We start from the raw sequence: 12,384 nt of genomic DNA, 5'->3' as shown, positions 1-12,384 counted from the left end.
CACTGCGCGGGGGGCGCGCGAGGAGGGGGCTGGGAGCCTGTCCCCCGGGGCTGGGCGGCGGCCGTCCAGCTCCGCCCTTACCCCCTCCCCGTCCCGGGGTGAGGCCCGCGCCGAGACGCCTTCCCCCCGCAGCGCGGACCTCGGCCACCTGGACGCCGCGTCCGTCCCTAGGGGAGGCGTCAAGGCCCGGGTCAGAGTCTCGGGGCCCCCGTGGGACCCGGCGTCAGGGGTGTCGGAACGAATGTAGAACGGCGGCGGGACCCGTGCCTGGGGACGCGCGGGGTGAGCCCGGGGCCCACGGCGCCGGCCGCGCAGGCTTGACGGCGCTCCGGACGGGGCTGCTGCCCGACGTGCGCGGCCAGCTTCACTCGGGCTGGGGAGGGACGGTTCCCCGCGCACGGTTCCGAGCTGCGGCCCCCGCGGGAAACCTGGGCTCTGCTTCGGCCAAGGCGGCTGAGGTGGCGCAGGGCTGCTCTCCGCCCAGGCCTTGCGCCCCGGAGAGCTTCCCGGTCCACGCGGCCTCAGAACCAACTTCCCAACTTCGTGCTTCCGTGGAAATGGAGTTCCTACTTCTGAAGTAAAAGCAACCTGGGTTTGGCAAACGCATGGCTCGTATTTTTAAAAACCCTGTCGACTGATGGGTTCTTCTTGCGGCCTCAGGGATCCAGCCTTCCGACCTGGTTTCTGCTGGACTCGGATTTTCCCCCAGAGGGCTCCATTACTGTAATGGGTAAGGCCACGCTTCTGAGGTGGCCCGGGCCCCTCATTGTATCTGCCCTTTCTTCCTTTCTAGATCAGGAAGGACTTATACTTGATTGCCTTTCCAAATTCCCAGTCCTGTGGTCCGTTGTGATTGCACAGAATCTCCGATTTGGTGATGTGTCCTTCCTCATCCTGGTAACTTTTAACAGGTGGAAATGGGAGAAAGAGCGGAATTCACAGGGAGTGTGACAGACAAGTGACCTCCATGGCAGCCTAGGAACCACCTCCAGACCCAGGAGAGGTGGCAGGATGCTGTTTTGTTTTGTTTCCCTAATAGTTTTACTTAGTCCCAAGAATAGCATTTTATTTTGGTGCAAAGAATAACCAGTAATGTATATGCCATAAAATCCATCCCTTTAAAGTGTAAAATGCATGATTTTTAGTGAGTTTACAGAGTTGTGCAACCATCTCCACAATCCAGTTTTAGAACATTTCCATTACTCCCAAAAGGATCCCTTCTCATCATTGACAGTCAGTTCCCTCCCCCGCCCTCAACCCCAGGCAGCACTGATTTGCTTCCTGTCTATACATTTGCCTTTTGTGGACATTTTATATAAGTGGAATGATACAGCTTCTTTTACTGGGCATAATGTTTTTGAGGCTTATCCATGTTGTAACATGTATGTGTTCTTCCTTTTTATTGCTTAATAGTATTCTCACACATTTTGTGTTAGGAAAGGAACATACCACCATCACCTGGAAGACAAATATTGTAGTGATTTTACAACTATTCTCTTCATCTGGAATGAGTATTTGTACCAGGCAACTGGGGAGTGCTGATTTCATTACCTTTACTATTTGAATGTCTTCCGGAGACAAAGAGACTCATTAAATAACATTTGTTGGCTGGAAGGCTTTTTATTCTTATTTTCATGGCTGCTTTAAAAGATTCAGTCTTTTCCATGGTAGAGAGTTACCCTTTTCTTAGAAACCCAGTAATCTAGCCAACATCCCCTGATATTTTTCTTGGGAGAAATTTCAAGCCTTCAGGACTATTGAAGCTGTCTTTTTCATTATTGCTTATTGAGTGTCCTCAATCAGTGTTGGATAATCTCCCAATTGTCATGATGCTACCTAATGAGGGAGAGTTCACATCGTGGAAAAAAGCTACCACTCCACTGCTCAGCAGGCAGGTGCCCAAATGACCAGAGGGGTGCATGCTATTCAGGACTCCCACAGGGCACAACACGCCAGTGATGTAATTTCACTGAACCATTTGGCCCAGTCAAAACTATGCAGCTATTTCCATGATGACCCTGAGTCTGTGACTACTAAAAAATAAAGGAAATACCTCATTGAGTTTCATAGTTGTTTGCCCAAAGATACAATCTTAATTATTTTGTTTTGAAACCTTTAAGAGAAGTTATTCTTTCCTTATTTTTCTGGTCTGAAAGACCAACCAAGGAGGGTGAGGAAGTGGGGATGAGATTTCTCATACTCACTTAGTTTATACCTCATGTTTACCAGAAGTATATTAAGGAAAAAGTATCTGAACTTAAGAGATAGTTTTCTCTGCTGTGGGAATATTTGGAGAGGGAAAGCCGAAGAAATCTGGGTATGTTTGACTTAAAAAGACAAATTGTTGAAATTACAGTTTCGTATTCAGTTGGGTGACATTTCCGGTTATTGTACTCCTGGGATGCCTGGTTAGTTTTCCCTGCTTTAATTAAGACTATTTGATATTCAATATTTAGGCTAACTCCCTTCAGAGCAGTGGATTCCTAACTGGGCCTTACAATGGAATCACCTGGGGACCTCTAAAAAGTACTGAAGCCTGAGTCCCACCCCAGAGATTCTATGTAGTTGGTCTGGAACCAACCCTGGGACCAGGGTATTCGAATTTTTTAAAGCTCCCAGGTGATTCTAATGGGCTGCCCAAGGTACATAATACTTACCTCAATGTTAGAGGTTACGCTAATAATTCTAGTTTTTCATTCTTTTTTTCATTATCTTTTCATTAAAATTCCATCAAAAATATACCTACTGTTTCCCAGATAAAACATGGAAGCATCTTCTGGCCTTATGGTTGCTTAAAGACAATCCTTAACAGAAGAGTTGAAAACTCAATTTCAAAAGTAATTTTTCCCAAGTGTGCTGTCTGGTCACATTTCTCACTTTGTGTAGAATGGGCTGGCCTTGTTAAAGGAGTGAACTACCTCTAAAACTAATACCTTATGGGGCATCTTTAGGCTTCAGGATGCTGCTGACAGCTCAAAAGCGTTTCTCAAGAATGGTATGGTTATCTGAATAGATTCGGCTCATTACCTATATGGATAAGCTCTTAGTTTACAGGTCCCCCCTCTGTTCTGTTTTTACCTAAGTATGAATCTGGTGTTGCCTGGAAGTTTTTATGTTTTTGTTGCTGGTCTTTTATTTTTATCTTCAAAGGGAGTATCAATCCTGTCCCGCCCCCTATACTCATTTAGCTCCCTTGTAAATTTATTTAGCTAATGCAATACATAGTAACTTGTTTTTATTTCTGTTACAGTGACCTTAAAATGAATTTGTTCCCTTTAGGGAAGTATACGTTTATCCTGCAGTATCCCATAGGCTCCTATGTTCGGGTATAGACCATAATCAGTTTGAAAACTCCCATCATCTATGTTATTTTACCACATTGATGTTTTTTCTTTTTTTTTTCTTTTTTTTTTTTAAAGATTTTATTTATTTATTTGACAGAGATAGAGACAGCTAGCGAGAGAGGGAACACAAGCAGAGGGAGTGGGAGAGGAAGAAGCAGGCTCACAGCAGAGGAGCCTGATGTGGGACTCTCCCATAACGCCGGGATCACGCCCTGAGCCGAAGGCAGACGCTTAACCGCTGTGCCACCCAGGCGCCCCTGATGTTTTTTCTAGATCTAGTTTTCCTGATTGTTTTTGTTTATATCTAATACTAAGCAAGTACATCTAGCCTTTTGGTTTTTGATGATTTCTAGCAAAGTAATAAATGTCCATAGCTTCCGAGGAGTGAAAAATCAAAGAGTTGATTCACACTAAATTCTATACCTGAAACTAATATTATATTGTATGTTAACTAACTGGAATTTAAATAAAAACTTGGAGAAGATAAAAGTTGATTCCGATAACCCTGTGACCACTAGAAATCACTTTCTTTTTTTGGAATTCAGTTTCCTTTCCTATAAAGTTAAGGGGTATTAGACCAAGTGATTGGAAAGGACCTGCCACTGGCCACTTCTGTGATTGGGCAAATGCTCCCTGGGCATATATTGACTTTGAGGGTTATGCCATTTTTCTGTGGTTTGGGAGGCCTTAGGAAACACTGGCTATCCCAGCTAGTTCTCAGCTGCCCCTCAGCAATCCTAGGACCCATCCTTTCTTATGCAAGTTCTCTTTCTAGTCACCTCTCACTGCTAAATTATGGACTGGATCACATTTGGCCCTATTTAACAAGAAAAAAATAAAGGTCACATTGGCCACTGAAGTGCCACTGAGACTTCCCTCCTGGGCGAGGAAAGCTGTGACAAGGAACATAAATTCATTGTATAAGGCCCAGCATATATCCCATGTAAGCTTCTCAAGATCAAGGATCTTCCTCTCTTTGCTCTCCCTTTGATTGCTGTACCCCTAGTTCCCAATGCAGTGTCTAACACATAATGGATACTCAAGAAATATTTGTGGAATGAATGAATCAACACATTCTGTTTTATCCCTTATAGTGATATATATCATATATATATCATATAGATATAGATTTATGTTTTACTGTTATTTTTTAAAGTAGGGTCCATGCCCAAGGTGGGACTTGAACTCACCACCTGGAGATCAAGAGTCTCATGCTCTACAGACCAGTCAGCTGCCCTCCTCTTGTACTGATTTTTAAAATCTTTGTATTTTAGAATAGTTTTAGGCTTACAGAAAAATCAGTAATACAGAGTTCTTATTATCCCATACCCAATTTCCTCTATTAGTAACATCTTGTATTAGTATGGTATAGTTGTCATAGTTAATGAAACAATAATGACATATTATGATTAACTAAAGCCCAAACTTTATTCAGATTTGCTTAGTTTTTACCTAATGTCCATGTGTTCCAGGATACCACATTACATTTAATCAACACGTATTTGCTTAGACTCCTCTTGGCTGTGAAGGTTTCTCAGATTTTCCTTATTTTGATGACCTTGACAATTTTGAAGAGTACTGGTCAGATATTTTGTACAGTGTCCCTCAATAGGGATTTGTCTGATGTTTTTCTCACCATTAGGTTGGGGGTATGGTTTTTTGAGGAGGGCCAGAGAGGTGAAGTAACATTTTCATCACATCATATCAAGTGTGTATATCCTATCAACATGAGTTATTACTGTTAGCATTGACCTTGGTCATGTGGCTGAGGTGGTGTTTGTCAGGTTTTCTACTGTAAAATTGCTCTTTTATACCCTCTTTCTATGCTGTCCTCTTTGGAAGGATGTCACAATGTGCAGCCCACACTTAAGGAGTGGGGAGTTATGTTCAACCTCCTTGAGGCAGCTACAGAACTTATTGGGAATTCTTCTGCAAGGGATGTTAGTCTCTTCTCCCCTATTTATTTATTTACTGCTTGTTTTTTTTAATTTGTGGTAATTCTTCTCCAAAAGGATGTAAACTTCTTCAAGGCTGAGACTATTCCATATGCTCCCCATATTCCCAGCAACTTACACAATGCTTTGGAGTACAGGTAGAAACTCTGTCACCAGTATAAAGGATGCTTCATAGCTTCCAATCCTGGCAGCTCTCTGCTGATGACTTACTCTTTTTTACTGCAAGATTGGGGCCAGAAAGTTACCCATTTGGCTCTTGGCAAAGGTGTAATAAAAATGCTAATAATAATAATAGTGATCCCGGCACTGTGTTAAGCTCTTTATACGTGTCCCCATAAGAATTTTTGCAACATACCTGCAAGGTGGATACCATCTTAATTTTATAAATGAAGATACTTATGTCCGGACTGATTGTAAGACATGTCCCAAATCACACAGCTAGAGTGCAGAGCCAGAGTTCAAATTTGTTCTTTAAAGCCAATGCCCTTAACCACCAGATTATACTGTGTTTTCCCTCATAATAGCCAAGTAAATCCACAAGGAGAGCCAAAGGTCGTGGAAGTGACAAAGGCTAGAAGAAAATGGAAAAAGAAGAAATAAATCTCTGAGTGGAGTGGCTGGTGTGTGACCTCTGAGATCTGCCATGAAATTGGTAAATCCGAGAGAAACACGTAACCCATAGGTTAGCATAACAAGATAATTATAAAATATTATCATGTATTCCAAACACAAAGATAGCAGATTTTGCTCATATTCTTAACATTCAGGTCAAACAGTAATTTCTAAAATATATCCATATGGAGCAAAAGCCTAATGTGATTCAGTTAGTTTTTAAGATAGATGGGCATTAGTGATGATCCCAAACCTTTGCCTCCAGAGGTCCATTTCCTCATATACATACAGTGGGATTATTCATTCTACTGTTTCCCAGGAGATGTGGTTGATTTGCAGTGGGGTGGTCAAATGATAGTGACAGTAATGGTCATTTGAAGTCATTGATCTAATGGCTTGTTGCTCAAATGTGAAGCTCACATAATATTTTCTACTGGAACAAAGAGTGTAAGCTAAAAACGAAATGTTTCCAAATAGGGGCGCCTGGGTGGCTCAGCTGTTAAGCGTCTGCCTTCGACTCAGGGCGTGATCCCAGCGTTCTGGGATCGAGCCCCACATCAGGCTCCTCTGCTGAGAACCTGCTTCTTCCTCTCCCACTCCCCCCTGCTTGTGTTCCCTCTCTTGCTGCCTGTCTCTCTCTCTGTCAAATAAATAAATAAAATCTTTTTTAAAAAAAGTTTCCAAATAATTACAGTGAAAGTCAATTCCTTCATTACACATTAATTTTTATTTTGTTTTATTTTTTAACTTGATAAATGCTTATTTATTGATTTTTGCTAGGATTATATACTTTTTATTTTTTTATTTTTATTTTTTTTTAAAGATTTTATTTATTTATTCGACAGAGATAGAGACAGCCAGCGAGAGAGGGAACACAAGCAGGGGGAGTGGGAGAGGAAGAAGCAGGCTCATAGCAGAGGAGCCTGATGTGGGACTCGATCCCATAACACCGGGATCACGCCCTGAGCCGAAGGCAGACGCTTAACTGCTGTGCCACCCAGGCGCCCCGATAGGATTATATACTTTTTTAAAAAGTTTTTATCAACTGGTGCTTATCACAAGTGCACTCCTTAATCCTTATTACCTATTTCAACCCCCCCACCATTAATTTGTTCTCTATAGTTAAGAGTCTATTTCTTGGTTTGTTGCTCTCTCTTTTTACCTTTGCTCCTTTGTTTTATTTCTTAAATTCCATATCTGAGTGAAATCATAGGGTATTTGTCTTTCTCTGACTGACTTATTTTGCTTAGCATTATACTCTCTAGCTCCATCCACATCATTGCAAATGGCAAGATTTCATTCTTTTTGATGATTGAGTAATATTCCATTGTACGCACACACACGCACACACACTCACACACACCCCACATCTTCTTTATCTATTCATCAGCTGGTGGACATTTGGGCTGTTTCCATAATTTGGCTATTGTAGATACTGCTGCTGTAAACATCAGGGTGCATACATCCCTTCAAATTGTTGTTTTTGTATCCTTTGTATAAATACTTGGTGCTGTGATCGTTAGATCATAGTGTAGGTCTATTTTTAACTTCTTGAAGAACCTCCATACTGTTTTCCAGAATGGCTGCGCCAGTTGCATTCCTGCCAACAGTGTGTGAGTGTTACCCTTCCTCCACATACTCACCAAGACTTGTTTTTTGTGTGTTAATTTTAGCCATTGTGATAGGTATGAGATGGTATCTCAGTAGTTTTAATTTACATTTCCCTGATGATGAGTGATGTTGAGCATCTTTCCATGTGTCTGTTGGCCATGTGTATGTCTTCTTTGGAGAAATGTCTGTTCATGTCTTCCGCCCATTTTTAAATTGGATTATTTGTAGGGTTTTTTTTGTGTTGAGTTGTATAAGTTTTTTTATGTATTTTGGATACTAACCCCTTACTGGATATGTCATTTGCAAGTATCTTCTCCCATTCCTTTTAGTTTTGTTAATTGTTTCCTTCACTATGCAGAAACTTTTTATTGTGATGTAGTCCCAGTAGTTTATTTTTGCTTCTGTTTCCCTTGCCTCAGGGGACCTATCTAGAAAAATTTGCTACAGCCTATGTCAAGGAGGTTATTGCCATGTTCTCTTCCTGGATTTTTATGGTTTCAGGTCTCATATTTAGGTCTTTCATCCATTTTGAATTTGTTTTTGTGTGTGGTAAAAGAAAGTCGTCCAGTTTCATTCTTTGCATGCTGCTGTCCAGTTTTCCTAACACCATTTGTTGAAGAGACTGTCTTTTTCCCATTTGATATTCTTTCCTGCTTTGTCAAAGGTTAGTTGACCATAAAGTTGTGGGTTTATTTATGAATTTTCTATTCTGTTCCATAAATCTATGTTTCTGTTTTTGTGCCAGTACCATACTGGTTTGATCAGTACAGCTTTGTAATATAACTTGAAGTCCAGAATTGTGATGCCTCCAGCTTTGCTTTTCTTTTTCAAGATTGCTGTGGCTATTCAGGGTCTTTTGTGGTTCCATATAAATTTTAGGATTGTTTGTTCTAGTTCTGTGGAAAATGCTGGTAGTATTTTGATAGGGATTGCATTAAATGTGTAGATTGCTTTGGGTAGTATGGACATTTTCACAATATTTTTTCTTCCAATCCATGAGCAAGAAGTTTTTCCATTTCTTTGTGTCATCTTCAATTTCTTTTTTTTTTTTTTAAGATTTTATTTATTTATTTGAGAGAGAGAGAGACAGGCAGCGAGAGGGGGAATACAAGCAGGGGGAGTGGGAGAGGAAGAAGCAGGTTCCCAGCAGAGGAGCCTGATGTGGGGCTCGATCCCATAACGCCGGGATCACCCCCTGAGCCGAAGGCAGACGCTTAACGACTGAGCCACCCAGGCGCCCATCTTCAATTTCTTACATCAGTGCTTTATAGTTTTCAGAATACAGATCTTTTACCTCTTTGGTTAGGTTTACTCCTAGCTACCTTACGGTTTTTGATGCAGTTGTAAATGGGATTGATTCCTTGATTTCTCCTTCTGCTGCTTCATTATCGGTGTATAGAAATGCAACAGATTTCTGTACATTCTTTGTGTCCTATGACTTAACTGAAATCGTGTATCAGCTCTAGCAATTTTTTGATGGAGTCTTTTGGGTTTTCTGTATAGAGTATCGTGTTATTTGCAAATAGTGAAAGTTTGACTTCTTCCTTGCTGATTTGAATGCTTTTTATTTCTTTTTGTTATCTGACATCCCAGGCTAACATTTCTAGTACTATGTTGAATAATAGTGGTGAGAGTGGACATCCTGTCTTATTCCTGACCATAGAGGAAAAGTTCTTTTTTCCCCTATTGAGGATGATATTAGTTGTGGTTTTTCACATATCATCTTCATTTTGTTGAGGTATGTTCCCTCTTTCCCTACATTGCGGAGGGTTTTTATCATGACTGAATGTTGTTCTTCGTTAAGTGCTTTTTCTGCATCTTTTGAGAGGATCATATGGTTCTTATCCTTTCTTTTATTAATGTGGTGTTTCACATTGATTGATTTGTGAATATTGAACTGCCCTTGCAGCCCAGGAATAAATCCCACTTGATCATGGTGAGTGACTCTTAACGTACTGTTGGATTCAATTTGCTAGTATTTTATTGAGAATTTTTGCATCCATGTTCATCAGAGATATTGACTTGTAGTTCTCTTTTTTAGTGGAATCTTTGTCTGGTTTTGGAATCAGAGTAATTCTGGCCTCATATAATGAGTTTGGAAGTTTTTCTTCCATTTCTATTTTTGGAATAATTTGAGAAGACTAGGTATTATCTCTTCATTAAATGTTTGGTAAAATTCACCTGTGAAGCCATCTGGCCCTACAATTTTGTTTGTTGTGAGATTTTTTATTACTTATTCTTTGCTGGTTATGTCTGTTCAAATTTTCTGTCTTCCTGTTTCAGTTTTCATAGTTTATGTGTTTCTAAAAAATTATCCTTTCTTCCAGATTGTCTAATTTGTTTGCAGGTAATTTTTCATAATATTCTTTTATAATTGTTTGTATTTCTGTGATGTTGGCTGTTATTTCTCCTCTCTTATTTGTGATTTTTTAAATTTAGGTCCTTTCTTTTTTTTTTTTTCCTTGATGAGTCTGGCTGGAGGCTTATCAATATTATTGAGTTTTTCTAAGAACCAGTTCCTGGTTTCATTGATCTGTTATATTGTTTTTTAAAATTTCTATATCATTTATTTCTGCTCTGATATTTATTATTTCCTTCCTTCTGCTGTCTTTAGTCTTCATTTGTTGTTCTTTTTCTAGCTCCTTTAGTTGAAGAGTTAGGTTGTTTATTTGAGATTTTTCTTGCGTCTTGAGGTAGGCTCGTATTGCTATATACTTTCCTCTTAGAACCACTTTTGCTACATCCTATAGGTTTTGGACCATTGTGATTTCATTTTCATTTGTTTCAATGTACTCCTTTATTTTTTCTCTTATATCCTGGCTGATCCATTCATTGTTCAGTAGAATGTTATTTAACCTCCATGTATTTGTGATCTTTCCAGACTTTTTCTTGTGGTTGACTTCTGAAAATCTGGTTTCATAGTGTTGTGTCCAGAAAAGATGCATGGTATAACTTCCATCTTCTAAAATTTTTTGAAGCTTGTTTTGTGTCCTAATATGTGATCTGTTCTGGAGAATGTTCCATGTGCACTTGAAAAGAATGTGTATTCTGTTATTTTAGCATGGAATGTTCTGAATATATCTTTTAAATTCATCTGATCCAGTTTGTCATTAAAAAGCATTATTTCCTTGCGGATTTTCTGTTTAGATTATTTGTCCATTGATGTAAATGGGGGGGGGTATTAAAATACTCTACTATTACTGTATTATTATTGATTAGTTCCTTTATGTTTGTTAATTGTTTTATGTATTTGGGTGCTCCCACATTGGGTGCACAAATATTTATAATTGTTATACCTTCTTGTTGGATTGTCCCCTTTATTATGATACAGTGCCCTTCTTTGCCTCTTGTTACAGTCTTTGTTTTAAAGTCTAGTTTGTCTGTTAAAAGTATTGCTACTCCGGCTTTCTTTTGACATCCATTTGTGTGATAAATATTTCTCTGTCCCCTCACTTTCGATCTGCTTGTGTCTTTAAGTCTGAAATGAGTCTTTTGTAGGCAGCATATAGGTGTATCTTGGTTTTTTATTCATTCTGTCACCTGTCTTTTGATTGGAATGTTTAGTCCATTTACATTCAATGTAATTACTGATAGATACGTATTTATTACCATTTTGTTACTTGTTTTGTGGTTGTTTTTGTAGTCCTTCTCTGATCCTTTCTTGTCTTTTTCTTTTTCATGCTTTTCTGGTTTTATTTAGTGATATATTTGGATTTCCTTCTCTTCATTCTTTCATAGTAGCAGTTTTTGATTTGTGGTTACCATTAGGTTTGTGTATAACATCTGCATATAGCAGTCTATATTAAGCTGATGATTGTTTAAGTTTAAACCCATCATTTACCCCTCCCTGTGTTTTAGGTATATGGTGTCATATTTAAATCCTTTTATTTTGTGAGTTCCTTGACTGATTTTTTACAGAAATATTCATTTTTACTACTTTCATGTTTCCCACTTTCATACTGTCATTTTTGGTCTTTCTTTTCCACTCAAATTGTCCTCTTTAATATTTCTTGCAGGGCTGATTTGGTGGTTATGAACTCTTTTAGTGTTTGTCTGGGAAACTCTTTATCTTTCCTTTTATTCTAAATGATAGCCTTGCTAGATAGAGTATTTTCGGCTGCAAGCCATGTTACTTATATCTGTTTCACTTAGATTTTGGCTGTGGCCTTGTCCTTTTCTTTCACTTGGGACAAATTTCTCTGTCTTCTCATTTTGTCTAACTCTCTGTGCCTGTTTCTGTGTTTTTGGAAAGTCAGCTTCATATCCTGTTATTGAGGGTAACGGATTTATGAAGAAGAGGTCCTGTAGTGCCTTATAGTATATTGTCCCCTGTTCCCCAGGGCCTGACGCTTCCTGGAGTATCTCCAATGCGTGCTGTGTGCCCTCTGCTATGCTTATCCTTTAGGCCAGTCATCTGCAGAGACTCTCTTTGCTTTTTGGGGGCAGTGTTTGGTCCCTGGCCTGAATGTGGTGTGTTTTAACTAGGTATGCTCTGGTCTGCTTGTGAAATGAGACCTGTTATCACCACTGCCAGAATGGAGACTCTGAAAAACTCCCGTATTGGGAGACATGCTGTGAACAGCAGCTTGGGCCGGTCTTCTGGGGGAGGAGGCCTGGTGCACTAGGACTGAGGTAAGCATGACTGGGAGGGGCAGTTGCACCAGAGCATAGGGGGCGGGTCTTGGTGTAAGCAAGTTAGGTAGTGAGTGTTGGACTTGTTCCCACAGATGGCCCTGTGCTTATGCTGAGGGGTGGGTGAGGGAAATGGCACTGACCAGTTCCTTTGTTCCCAGAAGGGTCGCTCTGTGAGTGCTGCCTCTCTGGGACATGCCTCAAGAAGAGCAAGTAACCTCTCCACTATG

The sequence above is a fragment of the Ailuropoda melanoleuca genome, chromosome 20 (assembly GCF_002007445.2).
Source record: "Ailuropoda melanoleuca isolate Jingjing chromosome 20, ASM200744v2, whole genome shotgun sequence".
Lineage (NCBI taxonomy): Eukaryota > Metazoa > Chordata > Mammalia > Carnivora > Ursidae > Ailuropoda > Ailuropoda melanoleuca.
Note: the sequence above shows the minus strand (reverse complement) of the source record.